We start from the raw sequence: 12980 nt of genomic DNA, 5'->3' as shown, positions 1-12980 counted from the left end.
CCGATACACCACTGCAGGTTCAATGTATTCCTTGGACCTTTACATTGACGATGAAACATAGAAATCGCATCGGAATTAAATACAAAAGGCACAGCTCCGCCTTAGGTACAAGAATATAGACTCTTCTTACAGTTGGTGCTTTGACCCTTTCCTGTGAGAGCAGTATTAGTTTCCCATACACCACTGCTGGGTCTATGTATTCCTTTGACATTCACATTGACGATGAATCACTGAAATTACATCGGAATTAAATACAAAAGGCAGATTTCCGCCTTAAGTGCAAAAAGGGTGAGGCTTCTTAGAGTCTGTGCTTTGATCCTTTCCTGTGAGACCGGTGTTAGTTTCCGATACTCCACTGCAGGTTCAATGACTTCCTTTTACATTCACATTGACGATGAAATACTGAAATTACATCGGAATTAAATACAAAAGGCACAATGCCACCTTAAGTGCAAATGGAGTGAGACTTATTCGAGTCTGTGCTTTGATCCTTTCCTATGAGACCAGTATTAATTTGCGATACACCACTGCAGCTTCATTGTATTCCTTTTACACACACATTGACGATGAAACACTGAAATTACATCGAAATTAAGTACAAAAGGCACAATGCCACCTTAAGTGCAAAAGGAGTGAGACTTATTAGAGTTCGTGATTTGATCGTTTCCTGTGAGACCAGTATTATTTTCCGATACACCACTGCAGGTTCAATGAATCCCTTGGACATTCACATTGACGATGAAACACAGAAATCGCATCGGAATTAAATACAAAAGGCACAATGCCGCCTTAAGTACAAGAATAGAGACTCTTCTTACAGTCGGTGCTTTGAGCATTCCCTGTGAGACCAGTATTAGTTTCCGATACACCACTGCAAGTTCAATGTATTCCTTGGACCTTCACATTGACGATGAAACAGAGAAATCGCATCGGAATTAAATACAAAAGGCACAATGCCGCCTTAAGTACAAGAATAGAGACTCTTCTTACAGTCGGTGCTTTGATCCTTTCCTGTGAGAACAGTATTAGTTTCCGATACACCACTGCAGGTTCAATGTATTCCTTGGACCTTCACATTGACGATGAAACACTGAAATTACATCGGAATTAAATACAAAAGGCACAATACCGCCTTAAATGCAAGAAGAGTGAGACTTCTTAGGGTCTGTGCTTTGATCCTTTCCTATGAGACCAGTATTAGTTTCCGACACACCACTGCAGGTTCAATGTATTCCTTTTACATACACATTGACGATGAAACACTGCAATTACATTGGAATTAAATACAAAAGGCACAATACCGCCTTAAATGCAAGAAGAGTGAGACTTCTTACAATCTGCGCTTTGATCCTTTCCTATGAGACCAGTATTAGTTTTCGATACACCACTGCAGGTTCAATGTATTCCTTTTACATACACATTGGCGATGAAACACTGAAATTACATCAGATTTAAATACAAAAGGCACAATTCCGCCTTAAATGCAAGAAGAGTGAGACTTCATAGAGTCTCTGCTTTGATCCTTTCCTATAAGACCAGTATTAGTTTCCGATACACCACTGCACGTTCAATGTATTCCTTGGACATTTCCAATGACGATGAAACACTGAAATTACTTCGGAATTAAATACAAAAGGCACAATGCCGCCTTAAGTGCAAGAAGAGTGAGACTTCTTAGAGTCTGTGTTTTGATCCTTTCCTATGAGACCAGTATTAATTTCCGATACACCATTGCAGGTTCAATGTATTCCTTTTACATACACATTGACGATGAAACACTGAAATTACATCAGAATTAAGTACAAAAGGCACAATGCCACCTTAAATGCAAAAAGAGTGAGACTTCTTAGAGTCTGTGCTTTGATCCTCTCCTATGAGACCAGTATTAGTTTCCGATACACCACTGCAGGTTCAATGTATTCCTTTGACATTCACATTGACGATGAAACACAGAAATCGCATCGGAATTAAATACAAAAGGCACAATGCCGCCTTAACTACAAGAATCGAGACTCTTCTTACAGTCGGTGCTTTGATCCTTTCCTGTGAGACCAGTATTAGTTTCCGATACACCACTGCAAGTTCAATGTATTCCTTGGACGTTCACATTGACGATGAAACCCTGAAATTACATCGGAATTAAATACAAAAGGCACAATGCCACCTTAAGTGCAAAAGGAGTGAGACTTCTTAGAGTCTCAGCTTTGATCCTTTCCTATGAGTCCAGTATTAGTTTCCGAAACACCACTGAAGGTTCAATGTATTCCTTGGACCTTCACATTGACGATGAAACACAGAAATCGCATCGGAATTAAGTACAAAAGGAACAACGCCGCTTTAAGTACAAGAATTAAGACTCTACTTACAGTCGGTGCTTTGATCCTTTCCTGTGAGACCAGTATTAGTTTCAGATACATCACTGCTGGTTTTATGTATTCCTTGGACCTTCACATTGACGATGAAACACAAAAATCGCATCGGAATTAAATACAAAAGGCACATTGCCGCCATAAGTACAAGAATAAGGACTCTTCTTACAGTCGGTGCTTTGAGCATCCCTGTGAGACCAGTTTTAGTTTCCGATACACCACTGCTGGTTCTATGTATTCCTTGGACATTCGCATTGACGATGAAACACAGATTATCGCGGAATTAAATACAAAAGGCACAATGCCGCCTTAAGTGCAAGAAGAGTGAGGCTTCTTAGAGTCTGTGCTTTCACCCTTTCCTGTGAGACCAGTGTTAGTTTCCGATACTCCACTGCAGTTTCAATGTATTCCTTGGACCTACACATTGGCCATGAAACACAGAAATCGCATCGGAATTAAATACAAAAGGCACAATGCCGCCTTAACTACAAGAATAGAGACTCTTCTTACAGTCGGTGCTTTAATCCTTTCCTGTGAGACATGTATTAGTTTCCGATACACCACTGCAGGTTCAGTGTATTCCTTGGACATTCACATTGACGATGAGACACTGAAATTACATCGGAATTAAATACAAAAGGCACAATGCCGCCATAAATGCAAGAAGAGTGAGACTTCGTAGAGTCTGCGCTTTGATCCTTTCGTATGAGACCAGTATTAGTTTCCGATACACCACTGCAGGTTCAATGTATTCATTTTACATACACATTGACGATGAAACACTGGAATTACATCGGAATTTAATACAAAAGGCATAAAGCCGCCTTAAGTGCAAGAAGAGTGAGACTTCTTAGAGTCAGTGCTTTAATCCTTTCCTGTGAGATCAGTATTAGTTTCCGATACACCACTGCAGGTTCAATGTATTCCTTGGACCTTTACATTGACGATGAAACATAGAAATCGCATCGGAATTAAATACAAAAGGCACAGCTCCGCCTTAGGTACAAGAATATAGACTCTTCTTACAGTTGGTGCTTTGACCCTTTCCTGTGAGAGCAGTATTAGTTTCCCATACACCACTGCTGGGTCTATGTATTCCTTTGACATTCACATTGACGATGAATCACTGAAATTACATCGGAATTAAATACAAAAGGCAGATTTCCGCCTTAAGTGCAAAAAGGGTGAGGCTTCTTAGAGTCTGTGCTTTGATCCTTTCCTGTGAGACCGGTGTTAGTTTCCGATACTCCACTGCAGGTTCAATGACTTCCTTTTACATTCACATTGACGATGAAATACTGAAATTACATCGGAATTAAATACAAAAGGCACAATGCCACCTTAAGTGCAAATGGAGTGAGACTTATTCGAGTCTGTGCTTTGATCCTTTCCTATGAGACCAGTATTAATTTGCGATACACCACTGCAGCTTCATTGTATTCCTTTTACACACACATTGACGATGAAACACTGAAATTACATCGAAATTAAGTACAAAAGGCACAATGCCACCTTAAGTGCAAAAGGAGTGAGACTTATTAGAGTTCGTGATTTGATCGTTTCCTGTGAGACCAGTATTATTTTCCGATACACCACTGCAGGTTCAATGAATCCCTTGGACATTCACATTGACGATGAAACACAGAAATCGCATCGGAATTAAATACAAAAGGCACAATGCCGCCTTAAGTACAAGAATAGAGACTCTTCTTACAGTCGGTGCTTTGAGCATTCCCTGTGAGACCAGTATTAGTTTCCGATACACCACTGCAAGTTCAATGTATTCCTTGGACCTTCACATTGACGATGAAACAGAGAAATCGCATCGGAATTAAATACAAAAGGCACAATGCCGCCTTAAGTACAAGAATAGAGACTCTTCTTACAGTCGGTGCTTTGATCCTTTCCTGTGAGAACAGTATTAGTTTCCGATACACCACTGCAGGTTCAATGTATTCCTTGGACCTTCACATTGACGATGAAACACTGAAATTACATCGGAATTAAATACAAAAGGCACAATACCGCCTTAAATGCAAGAAGAGTGAGACTTCTTAGGGTCTGTGCTTTGATCCTTTCCTATGAGACCAGTATTAGTTTCCGACACACCACTGCAGGTTCAATGTATTCCTTTTACATACACATTGACGATGAAACACTGCAATTACATTGGAATTAAATACAAAAGGCACAATACCGCCTTAAATGCAAGAAGAGTGAGACTTCTTACAATCTGCGCTTTGATCCTTTCCTATGAGACCAGTATTAGTTTTCGATACACCACTGCAGGTTCAATGTATTCCTTTTACATACACATTGGCGATGAAACACTGAAATTACATCAGATTTAAATACAAAAGGCACAATTCCGCCTTAAATGCAAGAAGAGTGAGACTTCATAGAGTCTCTGCTTTGATCCTTTCCTATAAGACCAGTATTAGTTTCCGATACACCACTGCACGTTCAATGTATTCCTTGGACATTTCCAATGACGATGAAACACTGAAATTACTTCGGAATTAAATACAAAAGGCACAATGCCGCCTTAAGTGCAAGAAGAGTGAGACTTCTTAGAGTCTGTGTTTTGATCCTTTCCTATGAGACCAGTATTAATTTCCGATACACCATTGCAGGTTCAATGTATTCCTTTTACATACACATTGACGATGAAACACTGAAATTACATCAGAATTAAGTACAAAAGGCACAATGCCACCTTAAATGCAAAACGAGTGAGACTTCTTAGAGTCTGTGCTTTGATCCTCTCCTATGAGACCAGTATTAGTTTCCGATACACCACTGCAGGTTCAATGTATTCCTTTGACATTCACATTGACGATGAAACACAGAAATCGCATCGGAATTAAATACAAAAGGCACAATGCCGCCTTAACTACAAGAATCGAGACTCTTCTTACAGTCGGTGCTTTGATCCTTTCCTGTGAGACCAGTATTAGTTTCCGATACACCACTGCAAGTTCAATGTATTCCTTGGACGTTCACATTGACGATGAAACCCTGAAATTACATCGGAATTAAATACAAAAGGCACAATGCCACCTTAAGTGCAAAAGGAGTGAGACTTCTTAGAGTCTCAGCTTTGATCCTTTCCTATGAGTCCAGTATTAGTTTCCGAAACACCACTGAAGGTTCAATGTATTCCTTGGACCTTCACATTGACGATGAAACACAGAAATCGCATCGGAATTAAATACAAAAGGAACAACGCCGCGTTAAGTACAAGAATTAAGACTCTACTTACAGTCGGTGCTTTGATCCTTTCCTGTGAGACCAGTATTAGTTTCAGATACATCACTGCTGGTTTTATGTATTCCTTGGACCTTCACATTGACGATGAAAAACAAAAATCGCATCGGAATTAAATACAAAAGGCACAATGCCGCCATAAGTACAAGAATAAAGACTCTTCTTACAGTCGGTGCTTTGAGCATCCCCTGTGAGACCAGTTTTAGTTTCCGATACAACACTGCTGGTTCTATGTATTCCTTGGACATTCGCATTGACGATGAAACACTGAGATTATATCGGAATTAAATACAAAATTCAGAATGCCGCCTTAAGTGCAAGAAGAGTGAGGCTTCTTAGAGTCTGTGCTTTGACCCTTTCCTGTGAGACCAGTGATAGTTTCCGATACTCCACTGCAGTTTCAATGTATTCCTTGGACCTACACATTGGCGATGAAACACAGAAATCGCATCGGAATTAAATACAAAAGGCACAATGCCGCCTCAACTACAAGAATAGAGACTCTTCTTACAGTCGGTGCTTTAATCCTTTCCTGTGAGACATATATTAGTTTCCGATACACCACTGCAGGTTCAGTGTATTCCTTGGACATTCACATTGACGATGAGACACTGAAATTACATCGGAATTAAATATAAAAGGCACAATGCCGCCATAAATGCAAGAAGAGTGAGACTTCGTAGAGTCTGCTCTTTGATCCTTTCGTATGAGACCAGTATTAGTTTCCGATACACCACTGCAAGTTCAATGTATCCCTTGGACCTTCACATTGACGATGAAACACAGAAATCGCATCGGAATTAAATACAAAAGGCACAATGCCGCCTTAACTACAAGAATCGAGACTCTTCTTACAGTCGGTGCTTTGATCCTTTCCTGTGAGACCAGTATTAGTTTCCGATACACCACTGCACGTTAAATGTATTCCTTGGACATTTCCAATGACGATGAAACACTGAAATTACTTCGGAATTAAATACAAAAGGCACAATGCCGCCTTAAGTGCAAGAAGAGTGAGACTTCTTAGAGTCTGTGTTTTGATCCTTTCCTATGAGACCAGTATTAATTTCCGATACACCATTGCAGGTTCAATGTATTCCTTTTACATACACATTGACGATGAAACACTGAAATTACATCAGAATTAAGTACAAAAGGCACAATGCCACCTTAAATGCAAAAGGAGTGAGACTTCTTAGAGTCTGTGCTTTGATCCTCTCCTATGAGACCAGTATTAGTTTCCGATACACCACTGCAGGTTCAATGTATTCCTTTTACATACACATTGACGATGAAACACTGAAATCACATCGGAATTAAGTACAAAAGGAACAATGCCGCCTTACGTGCAAGAAGGGTGAGACTTCTTAGAGTCTGTGATTAGATCCTTTCTTGTGAGACCAGTATTAGTTTCCGATACACCACTGCAGGTTCAATGTATTCCTTGGACATTCACATTGACGATGAAACACAGAAATCGCATCGGAATTAAATACAAAAGGCACAATGCCGCCTTAACTACAAGAATCGAGACTCTTCTTACAGTCGGTGCTTTGATCCTTTCCTGTGAGACCAGTATTAGTTTCCGATACACCACTGCAAGTTCAATGTATTCCTTGGACGTTCACATTGACGATGAAACCCTGAAATTACATCGGAATTAAATACAAAAGGCACAATGCCACCATAAGTGCAAAAGGAGTGAGACTTCTTAGAGTCTCAGCTTTGATCCTTTCCTATGAGTCCAGTATTAGTTTCCGAAACACCACTGAAGGTTCAATGTATTCCTTGGACCTTCACATTGACGATGAAACACAGAAATCGCATCGGAATTAAATACAAAAGGAACAACGCCGCTTTAAGTACAAGAATTAAGACTCTACTTACAGTCGGTGCTTTGATCCTTTCCTGTGAGACCAGTATTAGTTTCAGATACATCACTGCTGGTTTTATGTATTCCTTGGACCTTCACATTGACGATGAAAAACAAAAATCGCATCGGAATTAAATACAAAAGGCACAATGCCGCCATAAGTACAAGAATAAAGACTCTTCTTACAGTCGGTGCTTTGAGCATTCCCTGTGAGACCAGTTTTAGTTTCCGATACAACACTGCTGGTTCTATGTATTCCTTGGAAATTCGCATTGACGATGAAACACTGAGATTATATCGGAATTAAATACAAAATTCAGAATGCCGCCTTAAGTGCAAGAAGAGTGAGGCTTCTTAGAGTCTGTGCTTTGACCCTTTCCTGTGAGGCCAGTGTTAGTTTCCGATACTCCACTGCAGTTTCAATGTATTCCTTGGACCTACACATTGGCGATGAAACACAGAAATCGCATCGGAATTAAATACAAAAGGCACAATGCCGCCTTAACTACAAGAATAGAGACTCTTCTTACAGTCGGTGCTTTAATCCTTTCCTGTGAGACATATATTAGTTTCCGATACACCACTGCAGGTTCAGTGTATTCCTTGGACATTCACATTGACGATGAGACACTAAAATTACATCGGAATTAAATATAAAAGGCACAATGCCGCCATAAATGCAAGAAGAGTGAGACTTCGTAGAGTCTGCGCTTTGATCCTTTCGTATGAGACCAGTATTAGTTTCCGATACACCACTGCAAGTTCAATGTATTCCTTGGACCTTCACATTGACGATGAAACACAGAAATCGCATCGGAATTAAATACAAAAGGCACAATGCCGCCTTAAGTACAAGAATAGAGACTCTTCTTACAGTCGGTGCTTTGATCCTTTCGTGTGAGACCAGTATTAGTTTCCGATCCACCACTGCAGGTTCTATGTATTCCTTGGACATTCACATTGACGATGAAACACTGAAATAACATCGGAATTAAATACAAAAGGCACAATGCCGCCTTAAATGCAAGAAGAGTGAGACACCTTAGGGTCTGTGCTTTGATCCTTTCCTATGAGACCAGTATTAGTTTCCGACACACCACTGCAGGTTCAATGTATTCCTTTTACACACACATTGACGATGAAACACTGAAATTACATCGGAATTAAATACAATATGCACAATGCCGCCTTAAGTGCAAGAAGAGTGGGACTTCTTAGATTCAGTGCTTTGATCCTATCCTGTGAGACCAGTATTAGTTTCCGATGCACCACTGCAGGTTCAATGTATTCCTTGGACCTTCACATTGACGATGAAACACTGAAATTACATCGGAATTAATTACAAAAGGCACAATACCGCCTTAAATGCAAGAAGAGTGAGACTTTTTAGAGTGTGTGCTGCGATCCTCTCCTATGACACCAGTATTAGTTTCCGATACACCACTGCAAGTTCAATGTATTCCTTGGACATTTCCAATGACGATGAAACACAGAAATTACTTGGGAATTAAATACAAAAGGCACAATGCCGCCTTAAGTGCAAGAAGAGTGAGACTTCTTAGAGTCTGTGCTTTGATCCTTTCCTATGAGACCAGTATTAGTTTCCGACACACCACTGCAGGTTCAATGTATTCCTTTTACACACACATTGACGATGAAACACTGAAATTACATCGGAATTAAATACAATATGCACAATGCCGCCTTAAGTGCAAGAAGAGTGGGACTTCTTAGATTCAGTGCTTTGATCCTATCCTGTGAGACCAGTATTAGTTTCCGATGCACCACTGCAGGTTCAATGTATTCCTTGGACCTTCACATTGACGATGAAACACTGAAATTACATCGGAATTAAATACAAAAGGCACAATACCGCCTTAAATCCAAGAAGAGTGAGACTTTTTAGAGTGTGTGCTGCGATCCTCTCCTATGACACCAGTATTAGTTTCAGATACACCACTGCAAGTTCAATGTATTCCTTGGACCTTCACATTGACGATGAAACACAGAAATCGCATCGGAATTAAATACAAAAGGCACAATGCCGCCTTAAGTACAAGAATAGAGACTCTTCTTACAGTCGGTGCTTTGATCCTTTCCTGTGAGACCAGTATTAGTTTCCGATCCACCACTGCAGGTTCTATGTATTCCTTGGACATTCACATTGACGATGAAACACTGAAATAACATCGGAATTAAATACAAAAGGCACAATGCCGCCTTAAATGCAAGAAGAGTGAGACACCTTAGGGTCTGTGCTTTGATCCTTTCCTATGAGACCAGTATTAGTTTCCGACACACCACTGCAGGTTCAATGTATTCCTTTTACACACACATTGACGATGAAACACTGAAATTACATCGGAATTAAATACAATATGCACAATGCCGCCTTAAGTGCAAGAAGAGTGGGACTTTTTAGAGTGTGTGCTGCGATCCTCTCCTATGACACCAGTATTAGTTTCCGATACACCACTGCAAGTTCAATGTATTCCTTGGACATTTCCAATGACGATGAAACACTGAAATTACTTGGGAATTAAATACAAAAGGCACAATGCCGCCTTAAGTGCAAGAAGAGTGAGACTTCTTACAGTCTGTGCTTTGATCCTTTCCTATAAGGCCAGTATTAGTTTCCGATACACCACTGCACGTTCAATGTATTCCTTGGACATTTCCAATGACGATGAAACACTGAAATTACTTGGGAATTAAATACAAAAGGCACAATGCCGCCTTAAGTGCAAGAAGAGTGAGACTTCTTAGAGTCTGTGCTTTGATCCTTTCCTATGAGACCAGTATTAATTTCCGATACACCATTGCAGGTTCAATGTATTCCTTTTACGTACACATTGACGATGAAACACTGAAATTACATCAGAATTAAGTACAAAAGGCACAATGCCACCTTAAGTGCAAAAGGAGTGAGACTTCTTAGAGTCTGTGCTTTGATCCTTTCCTATGAGACCAGTATTAGTTTCCGATACACCACTGCAGGTTCAATGTATTCCATTTACATACACATTGACGATGAAACACTGAAATCACATCGGAATTAAGTACAAAAGGCACAATGCCGCCTTACGTGCAAGAAGGGTGAGACTTCTTAGAGTCTGTGATTAGATCCTTTCTTGTGAGACCAGTATTAGTTCTTGATACACCACTGCAGGTTCAATGTATTCCTTGGACATTCACATCGACGATGAAACACAGAAATCGCATCGGAATTAAATACAAAAGGCACAATGCCGCCTTAACTACAAGAATAGAGACTCTTCTTACTGTCGGTGCTTTGATCCTTTCCTGTGAGACCAGTATTAGTTTCCGATACACCACTGCAAGTTCAATGTATTCCTTGGACGTTCACATTGACGATGAAACCCTGAAATTACATCGGAATTAAATACAAAAGGCACAATGCCGCCTTAAATGCAAGAAAAGTGAGACACCTTAGAGTCTGTGCTTTGTTCCTTTCCTATGAGACCAGTATTAGTTTCCGATACACCACTGCAGGTTCAATGTATTCCTTGGACCTTCACATTGACGATGAAACACGGAAATCGCATCGGAATTAAATACAGAAGGCAGAACGCCGTCTTAAGTACAAGAATTGAGACTCTTCTTACAGTCGGTGTTTTGATCCTTTCCTGTGAGAACAGTATTCGTTTCCGATACACCACTGCTGGTTCTATGTATTCCTTGGACATTCATATTGACGATGAAACACAGATATCGCCTCGGAATTATATACAAAAGGCACAACGCCACCTTAAGTACAAGAATTGGGACTCTTCTTACAGTCGATGCTTTGATCCTTTCCTGTGAGACCAGTATTAGCTTCCGATACACCACTGCAGGTTCAATGTATTCCTTGGACATTCACATTGACGATGAAACACTGAAATTACATCGGAATTAAATACAAAAGGCACAATGCCGCCTTAAGAGCAATATGAGTGAGACTTCGTAGAGTCTGTGCTTTGATCCTTTCCTGTGAGACCAGTGTTAGTTTCCGATACTCCACTGCAGGTTCAATGTATTCGTTTTACTTACTCTTTGACGATGAAGCACTGAAATTACATCGGAATTAAATACAAAAGGCACAATGCCGCCTTAAATGCAAGAAAAGTGAGACACCTTAGAGTCTGTGCTTTGATCCTCTCCTATGACACCAGTATTAGTTTCCGATACACCACTGCAGGTTCAATGTATTCCTTGGACATTTCCAATGACGATGAAACACTGAAATTACTTCGGAATTAAATACAAAAGGCACAATGCCGCCTTAAGTGCAAGAAGAGTGAGACCACTTAGAGTCTGTGCTTTGATCCTTTCCTATGTGACCAGTATTAATTTCCGATACACCATTGCAGGTTCAATGTATTCCTTTTACATACACATTCACGATGAAACACTGAAATTACATCAGAATTAAGTACAAAAGGCACATTGCCACCTTAAGTGCAAGAGGAGTGAGACTTCTTAGAGTCTGTGCTTTGAACCTTTCCTATCAGACCGGTATTAGTTTCCGATACACCACTGCAGGTTCAATGTATTCCTTTTACATACACATTGACAATGAAACACTGAAATTACATCGGAATTAAGTACAAAAGGCACAATGCCGCCTTACATGCAAGGAGGGTGAGACTTCTTTGAGTCTGTGATTAGATCCTTTCTTGTGAGACCAGTATTAGTTTCCGATACACCACTGCAGGTTCAATGTATTCCTTGGACCTTCACATTGACGACGAAACACAGAAATCGCATCGGAATTAAATACAGAAGGCACAACGCCGTCTTAAGTACAAGAATTGAGACTCTTCTTACAGTCGGTGTTTTGATCCTTTCCTGTGAGAACAGTATTCGTTTCCGATACACCACTGCAGGTTCAATGTATTCCTTTTACATACACATTGACGATGAAACACTGAAATTACATCGGAATTAAATACAATATGCACAATTCCGCCTTAAGTGCAAGAAGAGTGGGACTTCTTAGAGTCAGTGCTTTGATCCTATCCTGTGAAACCAGTATTAGTTTCCGATACACCACTGCAGGTTCAATGTATTCCTTGGACCTTCACATTGACGATGAAACACAGAAATCGCTTTGGAATTATATACAAAAGGTAGAACGCCACCTTAAGTACAAGAATTAAGACTCTTCTTACAGTCGGTGCTCTGATCCTTTCCTGTGAGACCAGTATTAGCTTCCGATACACCACTTCAGGTTCAATGTATTCCTTGGACATTCACACTGACGATGAAACACTGAAATTACATCGGAATTAATTACAAAAGGCACAATGCCGCCTTAAGAGCAAGATGAGTGAAACTTCTTAGAGTCTGTGCTTTGATACTTTCCTGTGAGACCAGTGTTAGTTTCCGATACTCCACTGCAGGTTCAATGTATTCGTTTTACATACACTTAGACGATGAAACACTGAAATTACATCGGAATTAAATAC

This window comes from Schistocerca serialis, chromosome 6 (assembly GCF_023864345.2).
Source record: "Schistocerca serialis cubense isolate TAMUIC-IGC-003099 chromosome 6, iqSchSeri2.2, whole genome shotgun sequence".
In the NCBI taxonomy this organism is placed as follows: Eukaryota; Metazoa; Arthropoda; class Insecta; order Orthoptera; family Acrididae; genus Schistocerca; species Schistocerca serialis.
This window is presented reverse-complemented; position numbering follows the sequence as displayed.